At 48.0% G+C, this 13635-nt stretch overlaps 1 protein-coding gene across 2 annotated transcripts in view; it reads left to right on the top strand.

The window, feature by feature from the left end:
* Positions 1 to 2841: 2841 nt before the first annotated feature.
* The window catches only part of DNAJC5 (DnaJ heat shock protein family (Hsp40) member C5), a 30747-nt gene continuing 19953 nt past the window's right edge, over positions 2842 to 13635 (top strand). For both annotated transcript variants that reach the window (XR_005058091.2, XM_037006564.2), the window contains exon 1: positions 2842 to 3024. The gene's annotated coding sequence lies outside the window, so the exon portion shown is untranslated. The remainder of the gene's footprint in view (positions 3025 to 13635) is intronic.

The raw sequence follows: 13635 nt of genomic DNA, 5'->3' as shown, positions 1-13635 counted from the left end.
GGGTGGAGTGTGTGGGGAAGTTGGGGCTCCTATGTCCAGGGCCCTCACTGAACTTAAACCACCTGATGTAACTGGCCTGTTGCTAAGCTACCACTTCCACACCTTTAGGCACTACATAGAGAGCTTGGCCCAGTGCTCTGGGTGGACGCGCTCGACTTACCCCAGAGAACAAGCCAGATAATAAACCCTTTCACCCCAAAGAACGTTTGCTGTCATTTTCTTTGGTCACATTGAATCCATAGTGAACCTGCCCGGGGCTGAAACCCACTGGCAAGACGAACTTTCAGGGACTGCCTCAGGGCTTCACTCTGTCCATTCTGCTGTCTTGATTGTTCCCAGTGGGAAGCCCCTTCACTGAGATCACTGGACCTCCTTTGGGGCCTGAGAACAGGGCTTGCCCCAGATGTAACGGCAGGGAAGGTTAAGTGACACCAGATAGTATGGGATTCACATCTGGGCAGGAAAGTCTGACAACAGCTGGTACAACGTGTGGAAAGAACCACCCCTACCTGAAGTCAACATTTACCCTTATTTACGTTGGAAATGGGTTCCATGTGGTCTTATTTTATTAAGTATTTAAATGTCCTGTAAGTGAGAGTCTGCTAGGCTTTTTGGGGTACAAGAGTGAATCAAGGGTTTTGTACTTCCATTTGTTCGGGAAGTGTGGATAAAACAAAGGTTCCCGTGGCCAGGATTCTCACCTAGCCCTGACTGGCTAGCTCACTGCACACCTGTGGGCAATATGTTGCTATTGACTCTGTATAAAGAGCTCCGCCCAGTGCTCTGGGCCACACAGTGGCACAGCTGTAAGGCTGCAGGAGAGCTGAGCAGAGGCTGGAGTGGTGGCAGCATCGAGGACAGAGGCCCAGAGGACGGCCATGTGGGCAGAGGGGTCCAGAGGCAGAGACTGGCTTGCTGCATGCAGACTCACTCTGAATGGATGGCATTCTAGTGACTGACCTGCCACCATGGAAATAAAGTTATATATAAAGGTGTAGCCCTTTCACCCCAAGCATATTCTGTCATTTCTTTGGTCACATTGAATCCATAGTGAACTTGCCCCGGGCGGAAACCCATTGGCAAGACTGGAAGACAAGGTGGTCCCTAAATAATGGTTCTGTGAGATGAGCTTGGAGGACTGGAGCAATCGGTGTGACAGGCAGACCTGAGGGCACAGGTGGAGGGGTGGCACTGGAGAGGAGCAGCAGCATCTACTTCTCTAAAGCCTGTTCCCTTGACTCAGGGTCAGGATAATGCGGTCCACCTTGCCCAATTAAAGGGCATGTAAAGTACAGGGCCTGACTATAGCTGCTGTCAGCATTTGATAGGTGCCCTTCCTGCCTTCTCTAGACTGGCTGGCTTGTTTATAAACCTATTTGTAATGCTGTACTTTTTATATACGTCCACCTTGCTCATTTTACTTTCATGAGCTATCCAAGAATTTTCTGTGCTATTATATAGCCTTTGTTTACATTTTTAATAATTCTGTTCCACTTAAGTGTGCTTACTTGGACAATTGGGCAAGTTTCCATTTTCATTATTATAAGTAACACCATCAAGAGCAGCTTAGTACATACACCTTTTTCTGTATTTGGGAACATTTTTTTAGGAGTTTCCTTAAAGGGGAACTATTAGGTCAAGGAGGGACTCACTAAGGCCTGATTCATTCTTTCTTACAGCTCCCAACACAGGGTGAAAGAGCTTCAATCTGAATTGATACCAGGTGCATTTCTCTCATTTCAACTGCGATTCTGGCCCGAAATCTCTCACCCTCTTGAATCAACAGATACTAATCTGGCCTTTGTGCTTCTTGCTTTTTCACAGGCATTTTCTTGCTGCCTGCTTGATTTTGCACAATTTAATGACTACCAGGAGACTTGCAGAGCTCTCTACCACTTACAGGCCCTGAGCCTGGGACACCTGGGCAGTTCAAGGCTGGCACGATGGGAGGGAGATGTAAGAAGGCAAAGGTAGATGAGGGTCAGAGCTTGTTGGCAGAATAAGCTTTGGGTGTCATCCCATTTCTGCTTTAAGAGGACTCCACTAAATAAGAAATGGCCAATGGGAGAGAGTGGAAGTGGGGAGGCAGAAGCAGATAGGTCTGTGTGGATAGTGGCTAGGATGAAAATGACACGCGCAGGTGTACCAAGCACTCCATGAATGGTAGAATTGTTATGGTTACGAGGAGGCACAGGGAAGGTGATGGGCGGGTCTGTCTACGTCAGGGAGTCAATGGGATGGACAGAGGTCGTACCTGGACAGAAGGGAAGTGAGCAGAAGTTGGTTTCTCTGCCCTTCCACGGCAGTTTGTAGGTGGTTCTGTGAGAGTGGCTGGACAATGGTGGTGGCACTTAGGTGGCTGCGCGGGAAGGAAGTTCCATCTGCGCTCCGGGGAGGAGCAAGTGTCAGTCCCAAACCGAGGTTGGGCGGCGGCCTCGGCTCGACTCCCACCAGCTCCCCCTTCCCACTCCTTGACGAGGACAGTTACGTTTTCGGTCTTACGTAAAGCGCTGAGCAAACTCGGCTGTAAGACAAGTCCCGCACCTCTCCTTCCGCGCGGCGCACCTGCCGGAGAACTTGAAAGCACCTAAGGCCCCCCCCGCACCCGGTCCTGCCGCCCGCTAAGCGGGCGCTTCCGGCTCCGAGGAGCGATCTCTGGCCGTGGCCCTCAGGGGTTCAGCCCGTGGGCTGCCACTCGGGGCTCCGCCCCTAGCGGGTGGAGCCTCCGCCTAACGCTCCGGGCGCACGCGCGAACCGCCCCGCCCGCGTCCCCGACCCGCCGGAGCCCACGTCCTTCCGGGGGCGCGCGCGCCGGTGCGTGAGAGTGCGTGTGCGTGCGCGACCCCGCCGCCGCCACCGCCGGTGCTGCTCCCGCGCCCTCTACCTCTGCTGCTGTCCCCACCGCGCGGGGTCCCCGAGGCGCATCCCCGGCTGAGGAGCGTCCCGGCTGGCTGCCCAGCCGCGCCGCGGAACGGAGGACCGGAGCCGGCGGACGGGCGGGGGGACGGACGGGAGCGAGGACAGGTGAGCTCGCGGCGGGCCTGGCGGGCCTCTTGTCGCGCTGGGCGGGCGGCGCGGGCCGCGGGGGTGTGCGGGGGGCGGCGCCGCGCGGGGGGCGAGGGGCCATCGGGAGTGATGGGCTGCGGCGGCGAGGGGCCGCTGCTGCGTGCCGGGCACCGCGCGGGGTTAGGGGTGGCGCGCCCGTAGCCGGAAATGGCGGCGACCTCCCACTGGGCGCGGGGTCCACCGGGCGGCGGGAGGGAGGTACCCCGGGGCTCTGCTGCGGCGGCGGGGCCGGCGGACGCTGCGGCCTGGGAAGGGGAACGCGCGGCGGGGCGACCCCGGGGCGGGCGGAAAGGTGCACCCTCCGCGCGGTCCAGGCCCCGCGCGTCGTTGTCGGGGGACGCGAGGGGGCTGCGCCGCCGCGAGACGGAAGATGCGCCTCAGGCCCGCAGTCGGGTGGGTGGACGACCGGACCCAGGGCGGCGGGCCGCCGGTCCCGCGTGGCTTGCGGTCCGAGGTGGGTGGGTGGGGCCGTGCTCGCGCGGGTTTCACAGGCCGGTGCGAAGCTCCGTCTGTCCGTCTCCCGTTCTGCCAAGTCGCAGCGAGAGCGCAGCCGTCCCTCCGCCCCGCTGTCCCCTTTACTGACCGGAGGGTCTCGTCCTTGCTGGACGGGGGCTGTGGGAAGGAGGAGAACCTGCCGGTTCAAGGGGGACAGAGAATCTAGTCCCCGGGTTATTGCGTTTATAGCTGGGGAAATGGAAATTTTTTCCTTAACGGGCTGTGAATTAATCTTTTAAATTAAAATAATTTGGTTTGAAGAAAAATGTTTCATCTACCTCATACAAGCGTTATTTTAAGTAATGATTTTTAAGGAGAGAGTATTAGGAACCCATTCCTAGGTTCCAACTTGTTTGTATCAAGTGACTGGACTACAGATTCCCTTTTTTATGGACCTAAGAGATGGCTTCTCAGAATTCATTTGTTGTGTCATACGGTAAAAGGAAGCAAAGGTTTCAGTTTTATTTCTGTTTTAAGGTTTAGGCTTAAGGGGGGACATTTTAACCAGCTGGTCATAGTCTAATAGGCGCTATGTTTGAATTGTTGGACACCTGTCCTTACTTAGTTGTCTGTTTAAAAACCATCTCAATGACAAAAAGTCATGTTGCTTCATCTCTTTATCATGGTTGCCTGAAGATAAAGTTCTAGCAAAGCTTCCAAGATCCTATGTTCATTTATTTGCCTCTCTCGTGTTAAACATCGTGCTGAGTTTCAGGATTGAATTATCTGTCAAGTGGAAGATGAAATTAGAAGCCAGAGAATTTAGGGCTTTGAGAAACTTCATAATTGAGTGCATGCGGCTCTCCTTTCACCTGTGTCAGGGTTGTAGGTGTTGGCGCTGGTGGCATGTGGCCGGGCAGGGGTCGTAGGAGCCTGCCCTGCTTGGCTCTTGCTGGCTGTGCAACACATCTGCTTGGGTGATGCGGTGGCCCTACCCCCAGCTGTCATCATGGATGGTCATCACTGACCACTGGACTCTGAGGGAGATGTATGTTGCAGGACCCCCACCCCCACCACCTGCCTGGTATCCTTGGCCCTGGTGAGAACAGAGTCCCTAGGGGTTGTGTGGTGGGCAGACCCTCGGTTAGGTATGTGGAGGAGACTTCTGAGCCTTGCTGAGGACCTCAGCTGTGGAGGCCAGTGTGGCCTCTGGGTATTGACCCGTTTAGTGACCACCATGCCAGACTGAACGAACTCATGTGCTCTGTCCTGCTAGCTGCCAAGACACTCACAGCCTTGACTTTGTGCTGCATGAAGCCAGCCCTTCCCTGACTAGCCTACCTAGAATTTCAAGTGCTTAATTTTCCCACAGCACTTAATTCTAATGTCCCATTTGAATGTATTTATCACACTTAATGTTTTACGATAGGGTAAGGTTTAGAGGGAGGTTCTTTTGTGCAAAAGAATGTTGCTAGCACACAGTATATGCCCAGTAAACACTTGCTGAATGAATGAAAGTGATGAACTTAGTGACAGCTATGCAAAATAATGACCTTGTCACTTGGAAGTCATTAGGAGTAAGTACTTAGCACTTTGGGGTGCTGGGTTCTGAGAGAAGTGAATGGCGAGCCATTGCTCTTTGGGAAAGGCCAGCCAGCTAAGAGGCAAGTCAGAGAGATTTTCGGGACCTCCCTGTAAGTCTTTTTGCAACTTGTAGTCTATATATTCAAAATGAAGAGTGTTTAATATCAGATCTACCCCTGGTAATAATATTTGTAGAGATTTTGTCTTTGGTTACCCAAACCCCTACCCCCCCCCAAAAAAAGAAACTGTACATGCTAGTCTTAATGCTTGGTATGTACTGACTCCGTGGAGGGGAGGGGAGTGGTCTGTCAGAAGTACATGAAAGCTGTTCCTGATGCCCTCAGCCTGAGGCTTATACTGTAATGCTGTGACAGAACCCAACTGAATCCTGCTTTGTGACCAGAGGGCCCTGGAATCCTTCACGTCACCAACGTATTAACTCAGGCTGAGTGGATTTCCTTGTGTTTCTGGGGTTGGTTGCATTGTGCTCTGCAGAGACTGGACAGAAGCTGCATGTTTCAGGTGTTTTGTTCTTGAGTCCTTCTTGCATAGGATGGTGGAACTGTGCTCAGTTGTGAGCTAGCCTGGAGGGCAGCCTTGCCCAGTCTCAGACCTGGAACTGGAGTTCAGGCCTTCTGTACCAGTTCTTGGTACTGACCACCTCCCTGGCACCAACGTGCAGGATCCCCTAACAAGATGCTGGTGGTTCATTTCTAGAGCCCAAACGGGGCAGGCTCACTATTGGTCCTGGGGTTTGAATGAATGATTGAAATTGACTTGGGTTGGAGGTCATGGTGAGATATAGTTTATATAAGGTGGGAGTTTGCTCTGAAGTCAGGGAGTAAAATGAGCACGATTGGACCCTTGGAAAAATTCCTTAACTCTCCAAAAAAGTACTCTGTACAGGGTTTGGCATATATTAATGCTGTAGGCAACCTGTCTCAGCCAGTGAAGATGAACAGTTCTCCAGTAAGGAAGTAGACCCGTGTCTTCAGGGGGTGGGAGTCAAATGTGACGACCAGTCCCTGCACAGGAAGTGGAGAGGAGGCTCCTGGCTCTCGGTGGCGCCTTGTGGCTCTCGGTGGCATCTCTAGGTGCTGTCCAAATAGCACTTAAACCTACATATTCCTCAAACGAGGCTCATTGCATTCTGGTTGGAATATGGGATCAGAGCACTCTTGGGCTGCAGACTTGCCTTCTCTGGCAAAGTCCTTCCCCCCAATCCTTGTCAGCAGCATCTGTAGTAAACTTCCTTCTGGGAAGAGGATGAAGCTAGGCCTCACGTGTCGAGAACCCAGGAAAATGGGGGTCATGGTACCTGCCCTGCCTGCCTCTTGGGGGAGTAGAGGAGATGGTAAGTGGAAGGATAGCTCATCAGATGCTTCCTTAATGTAAGTGACAGGATGCTGAAGAATGAGAATACTTGTATTTTATGAAACTGCTACCCCTAATTTAAGAGAGGGAATTGTTCTGTCTTTACTGTCCTGCTACCAGGGCCAGCTCTCAGATAATGACATCCTCTGAAGACGATTAGCAGCTAGTTTGTGATAGGTCACTTGAAATTCAACCTGGAAGATTTAAGGATTAGATTACCAGACGACCTTTAGATTTTGTCTTCGTCATTCTTTGCATTTTGTTTGAGGGCATTCTATCAGTGAAATGGTGTGTTCTACCTCAGTTCTTGGTACTAGTGGTTGTTTAATAGATTTAGGTCTTTGGCAGATAAAAATTGTTTTAAATCCTAAGAGTTGGTAGTTAACGTTGACATTGCAGAAATGAAGTACAGCCTCTTGTTCTCTGAAGAGAAGTACGTGGCCAGACCGAGTCTGGGTGTCTCGAGAATGCCGTCCCCACTGGTTTCCTTTTCAGAACTGATCTGATGTAGTAAAGTTTCACTTCATTCCAAAATCATTCTACATTGTACATGCATCTACACAAGTAGTTTTTAAATTTTACCTCTGTGGCAGAAACCTTTGTCTTATTAACCGAACTAATTTTTTTTTTTGGTATCATTAATCTACAGTTACATGAGGAACATTATGGTTACTAGACTCCCCCCATCACCAAGTCCCCCCCCCCACATACCCCATTGCAGTCACTGTCCATCAGTGTAGTAAGATGCTGTAGAACCACTACTTGTTTTCTGTGTTGCACAACCCTCCCCGTGCGCACCCCGCACGTTATACATGCTAATCTTAATGCCCCCTTTCTTTTTCCCCCCCTAACTAATATTTTTTAATTGCATAATACATTGTGAGTGATCAGTGAATATTCCTTGAATGTATGAGTAAATTAACTTTATTCATCATCATGGGTTATTTTTAATTATATTGTCTTTTTAATTTTTCTGCATTGAATGTGTACCACCAGCAAACATGGTGGTTTGGAGTCATCTAGTGTCTCCATTGCTGTGTTCTGAGGCATTCAGTGCCATTTGGTTATAAAGTTGCAGTCCTGGGAGTCAGAGGATTGGAATGCTGAGTTGCCACCCCTATCAGCTGTGCCTCACCCTGGCTATCTCTGAGATGGCCAGGCCCTTTCTTAGACAGCTTTCCCTGCCCTGTGCCTGTTTTTTCCACTGAGTGGAGTAGAAATGTGTTACAGTGAAACCAGCAGAACCCAAATTCCCTGTCTTGCTCTAACCTTGCATTGTTTCAAGGACCAGGGGCTGCTTCAGGTGCTGGGACCCGAGACCATGAGCCCTCCCATCAGACAGTCCCAGTCTGGAAGCACCGTGCGGGAGTGACCAGGCTCTGCGTCGCTGGAAGGGATCAGCAGCATGGCCAGTCTGGCCTTCAGCTATGTAGTCCTGTTGGCTCTTCCTTTATTAGATGGTGTCTTTTATTGTGAGAGGGTTTCTCTAAGCTAAATAAGTAAAAATTATAGGCGGAGAAGTACAAACTTTTGTCATTTTTTGCCATGTATTACTAAGTCTGTATTTCCTCTGGCAGTATATATCTTTTCCTCTTCCTCACACAGCATTTTAACACTTTGTGTTTTATATTTTGGTGCTCATTTAGCTACTGCTGTAGTATTTGATCTTAAAATCTGAGCTTTTTTTTTTTTTTGCCAGTTGCAATAAACATCTGTCTTTTAAGATAATAATTTTATAAACAAACCTAGTTTAGTTACAAATGGACTTTTTTAAGTGCATGAAACCAGTCCACATCCGATTTTTAAAATTATATGCAAAGGAAGTTGTATTCTACATAAAGATTTTTACAAGATTGTATTCATCTCATACTTTGAATTAATGTCATCACATCTAAGGCTCAAAATTTTTTAATGCAATCTAGTGGTACAGTTTCTCTTTGAGATGAAACTAGAAAAGTTTAGAGTTTAATAATGACAGTTATTTATGAAGTATTTCTTCAGTAGTCTTAACTGCTGTGAACAGGCCAGGGTCACTTGGTGTGTGTTAGCCATGCCCTCAGGGCAACCTTGCAAGGTAGTTAGCCGCTTTGTAGGTAGGGAAACTGAGAGTTACCTATTTTCCCTGGTAGAAAGGTGAGGTGTTGAACAATGAGCACAAATAATGCCATCACACACATTAAAATGATAGTACAGAATTTACACCTCTTAAAATGCTTTTTCTGTTTGTGCCGTTTTTCCTTGCATCATCCTGCCTGGTTAGGTAATCCAGGTTAGGTAATGATTGTCAGCAACAGCATCCTTCTCCCTGGTGTGTAGTATTGATGTGACTCCCACATTTGTTTCATCTCCCCCTGTCTTTTCCTCTATGATCCATGATGAGGGTGACTGTTAACATACCATCTCAGTGGCCCTTCCTGGCATCTGAATAGGGCAGCCTGTCCAGCCGGCCCCTTACACCCTCTTGTCCTCATGCACACTAGTAGATTGCAGTGCAAATAGGTGTTAATGGCATTGACATGCTCTTGGACCTGCTCTGCTTTGGAAGAAATATGCACACTTTTGTAAGCATCTATGATTTGTACCTTTCACTTGTAGTGTATCTTAAACTGGTTATAGAGTTGCAGCATATTGTGGTGAGGCAGACCTGGGTGAACCTGTCAGTGATCAGACCCACATGCTGCTCTCTGGGGTGGGCCAGTGGTCTTTGTCCTGTCCTCACCCCAGAATGACCTTCCTGGTGGACAGCTCACTTGGTCTGTGGTGGTCACGGATCAGGCTTCTCATCTGTAAATTGGAGACATAATAATAGCCAGCGTATGTCTTGCACTGTTCTAAGCACTTTACGTGAGCCAGTCCATAGCCACACTATGCTAGACTATTTCTCTTCCCATTGGTCAGAGAGGAGATGGAGATGTGCAGATGTTTAATGACTTGCCTGGGTCACTGAGCCTGTGAGTCGCAGAGCCAAGTTGTAACCCAGGCAGGTGATCAAGGCGCCAAGTCAACACACTTCTTGGGAGTGTTCAGTGGGGTCCAGGGCATGTAAGCCCCTAAGTGCCTGCACACGGTAAGCACTCCCTAAGTATAGGTATCATGTCAGTAAAATTAAAGGTTTTTGTCTTTCAGAATGGATAATAAACTCAGTTACACAGTCAGGCTGCCGACTTCCTGAGCCTTTTCACTGTGTTGTCATTCTGCCCCCAGCGGGAGTAGCAGTCGGCCCTCCCTTGCTCCAGACTCACCTGCTCCTGCAATGCGCTTTGGTGGTTGGTTTTTCACAAGGCCATCATGGATTTCTAGGAGGATACCTCAAAAGATTAGAAATCAGAAAAAAAAAAGATTAGAAATCAGCTGTCTCTAGAATACAGTTTAATTTCATTTTTAGTGAAGTGCTTTTCCACGGGGTTGGGTCTAGAGTGTATGAGCAGAGCAGCAGCACCCTTCCCATCTTGCACCTTCCTTCCTTCCCTCCCCAGAGGGGTGCTGCTCGCGGTCACCTGATTCTCTTCTGCCCCGTCCTGCCACTGTTCCCTGACTCGTCACCTAATGAATTACCGGTACCTTCTGTGCTGACTCAAGACAGCCGTGCCTTTATCCTCCCACCCGGGCTAGCTGCTCCCCTAGGTAGTGTTCTGGGCCTGCCTTGTCTGTGTCTGTGATGTGGCTGTCTTGCTCCATCAGCAACACATTGTAACCCCAACTTGAGGGTGTCCACATCTCTTCTGTTCTTCCCCTTCTTCTCCCCTGATCTGTTCTCTGTTCTTTTATCTTTACACTGTCAAGGCACAAATGTTTACATTGTGTTTTGTGACCATAACGTTGCTTGTCTGTATGTTTATTGCTGAAAATCATACCATGCTTGTATTATATCTACTTTTGAAAACATTGTTTACTGTGAGCCAGGCCCTGTACTCTGGCAACATTTTCTCTCTAGGATAGTGCCCCTCTCTCTGCAGGATTCCTAACAGCCTTTTTCTTACACTTAACCTTTAACCTTTTCTTATTAACCTTTTCCTTAGCTTCTGTATCTTCAGGCTGCCCATAATACAGTGTGTTATCGTGGCCTGGAACTTTTCTCTGTGCCCTCTGTCCTCTTGCCCCTGGCCAAACGGCATCCCTCAAGGCTCCTGTCCAGTGACATTCCTGGGATGACCCGCAGTGGGTGAGGACGCTGGAGAGTGCTGCATGGCAGCCCTGGAGGCCTCTGCATCTTGGAGGAGTGTCCCTAGACACACTGAGAAGCTGTCTGTGTGGGCTTCCCACCACTCATGTCTCTATTGCTGGGTGGCACCACCCATACTTCAGGCCTTAAACCTTGGGCTCTGGGTACATGGAGCAGAACTCTCTGCACAACGAGATAGTGTGGCTCATGGGGCTTACCTTGTAATTGCTTTTAAAACCCTCTTTGTCTTCATAATGGATGTTTGTATTAAAACATGATTAAAACAAGTAGTGATATCTCATGACATGTGGAAATACCAAGGAATTTGTGGCTTTTGTAAAAATATTTGAGACTGCCTCACATAATTTCTGAGGTTTTTGAGTAAAGTATTCTGAGAATGGGACAATAGCCCCAAATAGAACTCACAGTAGTTTATAGTAAGCAATCTAGAGGCACCCTGCAGGTCCCAGGGAAAGAGGACATTCTGTGTGTGTGTGTGTGGAGAGGGGGTGTCCTAGGACTTACGGCACTGGCTCTGTGTGGGCGGATGTCCTGGGATTTACTTAAGGCACTGAGTGTAGGGGTGTCCTGGGACTTAGGGTGCTGGGGGTGTGTGTCCTGGGACTGACTTAGGGCACTGGGTTGGGGGTGTCCTGGGACTTAGGGCACTGGGTGTCAGTTACATGGACAACTGAAGCTCCATCGTCTCCTGCATGCCATGGCCAGATTAACTCCAGATGAAACGTATTACCAGTGGATCACAGAACTTTAGAAGAAAGTGTGGGAGAATTTACTTTTGACCTTGAGATGGAAAAGGATTTGTTGAACAAAAACAAAAAAGAAAAAACAGACTGAAGAGTTCACGAAGATTTGATATATTTATTCAATTACGTTGTAGTTTGTACAAGTGCAAAATTATTAAGACCTTGTGAGAGATCTGTTATACAATGTGCATGTTAACACTACTGAACTGTATACTTAAAAATGATTAAGATGGTAAGTTTTATGTTTTCTACCAGAAGAGAAAAATCTAAACTTGTGTTCATCAAAAATTACCGTAAGTGAAAAAAAACTGTGAACTGAGAGAAGATACTTGTAGTATCTGTAACCAGTAAAGGATTGATGTCCTGGATACATCAGCTCCAGTCCACTGGGGTCATGAAGGGCTGTTGTGGGGGTGGGCACTGCACAGACACGCTGCTCTCAGCAGCTCATGCGGGATGAGGACACAGGCCATGGCGAGTGCGTTTTGCCCGGAAGCTGGGCGGCACTTGGGAGCCCTGGCGTTACTAGTCATTGTTGGGATGCAGGGGGGCAGCGAGGGTGCAGGCGGTGCGGCATCCGGAAAGCAGTTGGCAGACCTTGACAAGCCGAGCCTGCCCATTCTCTGGGACCCTGAGGTTCCACTTGTAGTCACGCGCCCTACGATAATCCCTAAACTGTTTGTGGTAAAGGACCAGATTTTTTTTTTTTCAATTTCCAGTCTGTCACAGGCTGATGATACTTTCATGAACTGCAATGAAAGTGACTAGAAAATAAATCACAAACAAAACATACAAAATGCAAGCCCAGATTTTTTTTTCTTCTCTTATTTTTAAATGAATGTACAGTAAAATTGGCCCTGTTGCTGATGTATGGCTCTCTGAGTTTTATACACATAGGTCTGTGTGACCATCAGGATGTGGAACATTTCCATCAGCAACCTTCTCCCAACCCCTGGCTCTCTGTTGACATGGCTTTCTTTTCAAGAATGTCATGTACATGGACTCATAGGGTGTGCAGCCTTTGAGACTGGCCTCTCACTCAGTGTCGTGTGGTTGAGTGTCACCCAGGTTGTGTGGGAGCACTCCATTCCCTTGACTTGGAGTGGTGCTCCCTTGTGCTCTAGTTTGTTATCCATGCACAAGGAGATCTGTTTCTGGGTTTGTCAATTATCAATACCTACATACAGGTTTTCCGTTTCACTTGGACAAATGGTTAAGAGTGGGATTGCTAGGTCATGTGATACATATATTTTTAACTTTATAAGAAACTAGCACACTCTTCCAGAGCAGCTGCCCCATTTTGCATCCCACCAGCAGTGTTATGGTTCCAGTTATGGTTCAGCCTCACTAGCACTTGGTGTAGTCAGGTCATTTTTCTCAGTAATTCTAAAGAGTGTATAGTGGCATCTCATTATAGTTTTACTTTGCTTTTCCCAAATAAATATGTTGGGTGTCTTTCTCTGTGCTGATTTGCTATTGCTACAGGAGTTTATCTGACTCTTGCTGGCACCTTCTGCACTTACCACTGAGCCTGAGCCAGCATTGCACCATGCCTAGCATCACCCTGAAAAAATCTTGCATGCCAGGAATTGCTCAGAAATGTTCAGAGCAGCATTTTAATAGCAAAACCTGGGAATGACCCAGGCATCCTTCAGTAGAAGAATGGATTGATAAGTGTGGTGTGTTTACAAAATGGAATTTGTCCAGTACTGAAATGAATGAGTTATAGCTGCACCCAGCAGTGTGGGTGACCCAGAAGCATACTGAGTTTCCAAAGCGCGTCCTGGAAGGCTGCTTACAATGTTAGACCTTCTTTTTTTTTAAGCTCAAAAAATTAAAACTGACATTTAAGGGGAAACATAAGGTAATTTTTTAAAGCAAAGGAGTAATAAACATTAATTCAGGATAATGTTCAGGTGAACCAGAGGCTTTAAGGCTATTGTTAATTTTCTAGTTTTTAAATTGAAGGATGGGATCATGGTGTTTATTGCTATGCATCAGAACTTGTATGTTCCCTATATTCCTTTCTGTGTATGAAATATAATAAAATATTTAAAACAGAACAAAAGAGCCTTCTTTTTAAGATGTTTTCAAATCTATTAAAGTTGGCATGATTTTTCCTGTAAGTGGTTGAATTCAACAGTAACTCATTTTATAAGATGTTTCCTGTATGCCGAGGCCTGGAAATACAGGAGTCCAAATGGACAGCTCTTTCCCCAGATCTTTTAAGGAGCATAGACGTGGCCCATG

This window comes from Manis javanica, chromosome 5 (genome assembly GCF_040802235.1).
Source record: "Manis javanica isolate MJ-LG chromosome 5, MJ_LKY, whole genome shotgun sequence".
NCBI lineage: Eukaryota > Metazoa > Chordata > Mammalia > Pholidota > Manidae > Manis > Manis javanica.
Note: the sequence above shows the minus strand (reverse complement) of the source record. Positions and strands in the feature narration are given on the sequence as shown.